This window comes from Bombina bombina, chromosome 2, assembly GCF_027579735.1.
Source record: "Bombina bombina isolate aBomBom1 chromosome 2, aBomBom1.pri, whole genome shotgun sequence".
Lineage (NCBI taxonomy): Eukaryota > Metazoa > Chordata > Amphibia > Anura > Bombinatoridae > Bombina > Bombina bombina.
Window position 1 is genome coordinate 427,361,424 of NC_069500.1, and position 6,000 is coordinate 427,367,423.

A 6,000-nucleotide genomic window follows, 5' to 3' on the forward strand; every position below is an offset into this window, starting at 1 on the left:
TGGCGGCGGCGTAGGGGGATTAAATTAGGGCTTAATAATTTTAATATAGCTGGCGGCGGGGTAGGAGCTCACATTAGGGGGTAGGTAATATAGATGGCAGCGGTGTAAGGGGCTCACATTAGGGGGTAGTTAATATAGATGGCGGCGGTATAAGGGGCTCACATTAGGGGTAGGTAATATAGATGGCGGCGGTGTAAGGGGCTCACATTAGGGGGTAGTTAATATAGATGGCGGCGGTGTAAGGGGCTCACATTAGGGGGTAGGTAATATAGATGGCGGCGGTGTAAGGGGCTCACATTAGGGGGTAGGTAATATAGATGGTGGCGGTGTAAGGGGCTCACATTAGGGGGTAGGTAATATAGATGGCGGGGTTGTAAGGGGCTCACATTAGGGGGTAGGTAATATAGATGGCGGCGGTGTAAGGGGCTCACATTAGGGGGTAGGTAATATAGATGGCGGCGGGGTAAGGGGCTCACATTAGGGGGTAATATAGATAAAATAGGTAGCGGCGGTATAGGGGGTTCACATTAGGGGGTAATATAGATAATGTAGGTGGCGGCGGGGTCCGGGAGCGGCAGTTTAGGGGTTAATAACTTTATTAGGTGCGGCAGGGTCCAGGAGCGGCGGTTTAGGGGTTAATACATTTATTATTATTAGGAGAGTGAGGGGGGATAGCGGATAGAGGGGTATACGTGTCGGGCTATGTTTAGGAGGCGTGTTAGACAGTACGGGTGATTTAATAACTTAGGCCTAGATTTAGAGTTCGGCGGTAGCCGTCAAAACCAGCGTTAGAGGCTCCTAACGCTGGTTTTGGGCGCCCGCTGGTATTTGGAGTCAGTGATTAAAGGGTCTAACGCTCACTTTTCAGCCGCGACTTTTCCATACCGCAGATCCCCCTACGCCATTTGCGTAGCCTATCTTTTCAATGGGATCTTTCTAACGCCGGTATTTAGAGTCGTTTCTGCAGTGAGCGTTAGAGCTCTAACGACAAGATTCCAGCCGCCTGAAAATAGCAGGAGTTAAGAGCTTTCTGGCTAACGCCGGTTTATAAAGCTCTTAACTACTGTACCCTAAAGTACACTAACACCCATAAACTACCTATGTACCCCTAAACCGAGGTCCCCCCACATCGCCGCCACTCGATTAAAATTTTTAACCCCTAATCTGCCGACCGCCACCTACGTTATACTTATGTACCCCTAATCTGCTGCCCCTAACCCCGCCGACCCCTATATTATATTTATTAACCCCTAACTTGCCCCCCACAACGTCGCCGCAAGCTACTTAAAATAATTAACCCCTAATCTTCCGACCGCAAATCGCCGCCACCTACGTTATCCCTATGTACCCCTAATCTGCTGCCCCTAACATCGCCGACCCCTATGTTATATTTATTAACCCCTAATCTGCCCCCCACAACGTCGCCGACACCTGCCTACACTTATTAACCCCTAATCTGCCGAGCGGACCTGAGCGCTACTATAATAAATGTATTAACCCCTAATCCTCCTCACTAACCCTATCATAAATAGTATTAACCCCTAATCTGCCCTCCCTAACATCGCCGACACCTACCTTCAATTATTAACCCCTAATCTGCCGACCGGAGCTCACCGCTATTCTAATAAATGTATTAACCCCTAAAGCTAAGTCTAACCCTAACACTAACACCCCCCTAACTTAAATATAATTTACATCTAACGAAATAAATTAACTCTTATTAAATAACTTATTCCTATTTAAAGCTAAATACTTACCTGTAAAATAAATCCTAATATAGCTACAATATAAATTACATTTATATTATAGCTATTTTAGGATTAATATTTATTTTACAGGCAACTTTGTAATTATTTTAACCAGGTACAATAGCTATTAAATAGTTAAGAACTATTTAATAGTTACCTAGTTGAAATAATTACAAATTTACCTGTAAAATAAATCCTAACCTAAGTTATAATTAAACCTAACACTACCCTATCAATAAAATAATTAAATAAACTACCTACAATTACCTACAATTAACCTAACACTACACTATCAATAAATTAATTAAACACAATTGCTACAAATAAATACAATTAAATAAACTATCTAAAGTACAAAAAATAAAAAAGAACTAAGTTACAGAAAATAAAAAAATATTTACAAACATAAGAAAAATATTACAACAATTTTAAACTAATTACACCTACTCTAAGCCCCCTAATAAAATAACAAAGACCCCCAAAATAAAAAATTCCCTACCCTATTCTAAAATACAAAAATTACAAGCTCTTTTACCTTACCAGCCCTGAACAGGGCCCTTTGCGGGGCATGCCCCAAGAAGTTCAGCTCTTTTGCCTGTAAAAGAAAACATACAATACCCCCCCCCCAACATTACAACCCACCACCCACATACCCCTAATCTAACCCAAACCCCCCTTAAATAAACCTAACACTAATCCCCTGAAGATCTTCCTACCTTGTCTTCACCATACCAGGTTCACCGATCCGTCCTGGCTCCAAGATCTTCATCCAACCCAAGCGGGGGTTGGCGATCCATAATCCGGTGCTGAAGAGGTCCAGAAGAGGCTCCAAAGTCTTCATCCTATCCGGCAAGAAGAGGACATCCGGACCGGCAAACATCTTCTCCAAGCCGCATCTTCTATCTTCTTCCATCCGGTGCGGAGCGGGTCCATCTTGAAGCAGGCGACGCGGATCCATCCTCTTCTTCCGATGTCTCCCGACGAATGACGGTTCCTTTAAGGGACGTCATCCAAGATGGCGTCCCTCGAATTCCGATTGGCTGATAGGATTCTATCAGCCAATCGGAATTAAGGTAGGAATTTTCTGATTGGCTGATGGAATCAGCCAATCAGAATCAAGTTCAATCCGATTGGCTGATCCAATCAGCCAATCAGATTGAGCTCGCATTCTATTGGCTGTTCCGATCAGCCAATAGAATGCGAGCTCAATCTGATTGGCTGATTGGATCGGCCAATCGGATTGAACTAGATTCTGATTGGCTGATTCCATCAGCCAATCAGAAAATTCCTACCTTAATTCCGATTGGCTGATAGAATCCTATCAGCCAATCGGAATTCGAGGGACGCCATCTTGGATGACGTCCCTTAAAGGAACCGTCATTCGTCGGGAGACATCGGAAGAAGAGGATGGATCCGCGTCGCCTGCTTCAAGATGGACCCGCTCCGCACCGGATGGAAGAAGATAGAAGATGCGGCTTGGAGAAGATGTTTGCCGGTCCGGATGTCCTCTTCTTGCCGGATAGGATGAAGACTTTGGAGCCTCTTCTGGACCTCTTCAGCACCGGATTATGGATCGCCAACCCCCGCTTGGGTTGGATGAAGATCTTGGAGCCAGGACGGATCGGTGAACCTGGTATGGTGAAGACAAGGTAGGAAGATCTTCAGGGGATTAGTGTTAGGTTTATTTAAGGGGGGTTTGGGTTAGATTAGGGGTATGTGGGTGGTGGGTTGTAATGTTGGGGGGGGGTATTGTATGTTTTCTTTTACAGGCAAAAGAGCTGAACTTCTTGGGGCATGCCCCGCAAAGGGCCCTGTTCAGGGCTGGTAAGGTAAAAGAGCTTGTAATTTTTGTATTTTAGAATAGGGTAGGGAATTTTTTATTTTGGGGGTCTTTGTTATTTTATTAGGGGGCTTAGAGTAGGTGTAATTAGTTTAAAATTGTTGTAATATTTTTCTTATGTTTGTAAATATTTTTTTATTTTCTGTAACTTAGTTCTTTTTTATTTTTTGTACTTTAGATAGTTTATTTAATTGTATTTATTTGTAGCAATTGTGTTTAATTAATTTATTGATAGTGTAGTGTTAGGTTAATTGTAGGTAATTGTAGGTAGTTTATTTAATTATTTTATTGATAGGGTAGTGTTAGGTTTAATTATAACTTAGGTTAGGATTTATTTTACAGGTAAATTTGTAATTATTTTAACTAGGTAACTATTAAATAGTTCTTAACTATTTAATAGCTATTGTACCTGGTTAAAATAATTACAAAGTTGCCTGTAAAATAAATATTAATCCGAAAATAGCTATAATATAAATGTAATTTATATTGTAGCTATATTAGGATTTATTTTACAGGTAAGTATTTAGCTTTAAATAGGAATAAGTTATTTAATAAGAGTTAATTTATTTAGTTAGATGTAAATTATATTTAAGTTAGGGGGGTGTTAGTGTTAGGGTTAGACTTAGCTTTAGGGGTTAATACATTTATTAGAATAGCGGTGAGCTCCGGTCGGCAGATTAGGGGTTAATAATTGAAGGTAGGTGTCGGCGATGTTAGGGAGGGCAGATTAGGGGTTAATACTATTTATTATAGGGTTAGTGAGGCGGATTAGGGGTTAATACATTTATTATAGTAGCGCTCAGGTCCGCTCGGCAGATTAGGGGTTAATAAGTGTAGGTAGGTGTCGGCGACGTTGTGGGGGGCAGATTAGGGGTTAATAAATATAACATAGGGGTCGGCGATGTTAGGGCAGCAGATTAGGGGTACATAGGGATAACGTAGGTGGCGGCGGTTTACGGAGCGGCAGATTAGGGGTTAAAAGTGTAATGCAGGGGTCAGCGATAGCGGGGGCGGCAGATTAGGAGTTAATAAGTGTAAGGTTAGGGGTGTTTAGACTCGGGGTACATGTTAGGGTGTTAGGTGCAGACTTAGGAGGTGTTTCCCCATAGGAAACAATGGGGCTGCGTTAGGAGCTGAACGCTGCTTTTTTGCAGGTGTTAGGTTTTTTTTCAGCTCAAACAGCCCCATTGTTTCCTATGGGAGAATCGTGCACGAGCACGTTTTTGATGCCGGCCGCGTCCGTAAGCAACTCTGGTATCGAGAGTTGCATTTGCGGTAAAAATGCTCTACGCTCCTTTTTTGGAGCCTAACGCAGCATTTGTTTGAACTCTCGATACCAGAGTTAAATTTATGGTGCGGCCAGAAAAAAACCCGCGGAGCGTTAACAGCCCTTTTACCGCCGAACTCTAAATCTAGGCCTATGTCAGGTTTTTTATGCGGCGGCAGTTTCTAAAGTGCCGTAAGTCACTGGCGACTCCAGAAATTTGTACTTACGCAGATTTCTGGACATCACTGGTTTGTCAGACTTACGGCACTTTAGCCTCTGACGGCGCCGTATATAAGATAGCTTGAGTTGCGAGCTGAAACTACGGGCGGCGCAGGTTTCCATGCTTGCGCCGAAACCTGCACTGTATATCGGATCGTGCCCCGTATCTTTAAAGCTAGAGCATTAGAATTGGAATCCAGATTAATAAAACATGGGTACAGTAAAAGAAATATCAAGATAGCAAAACACAGAGTTTTACATACCAAGAGACAGAATTTACTGCATAAAAGGACAAAGATAGGTTCCAATACACCTAGATTAATTATGACTTACAATGCTCAAACCCCTCAAATACTAAATATAATAAACAACCATTGGCACATTCTAATGACTGACCCAGTATTAAAGGGCCAGTATACATAAAATATAATGTTATATAATTCTGCACATAGTGCAGAATTATATAACATTATATTAGCAGCAGCTTTATAAAACCTAATATTCCCTGTGAATTTTTATAAAAAAAGGACTGTTTTTCAGACCTCTGTGCTCTTCTGAGCAGGTCTGTTTTTATCACAGAGCGCATCTCGGGCCAGTGATGACTAGACAGCTGGCCAGATGATAAAAACAGACCTGCTCAGAAGAGCACAGAGAGCGGGTCTGAAAAACAGTCTTTTTTTAATAAAAATTCACAGGGAATATTAGGTTTTATAAAGCTGCTGCTAATATAATGTTATATAATTCTGCACTATGTGCAGAATTATATAACATTATTCTTGAGGTTTACTGGCCCTTTAAAAACTAGTCTGGGTGATAGCCCTTCCATTGGTTACAGATGAACCAAAAATATCAATGATTTAGTCACCAGTAGCCACTTTCAGAGAAAGAAAACCGCTACAGCATTTAATCCAGGAGCACACAAATGT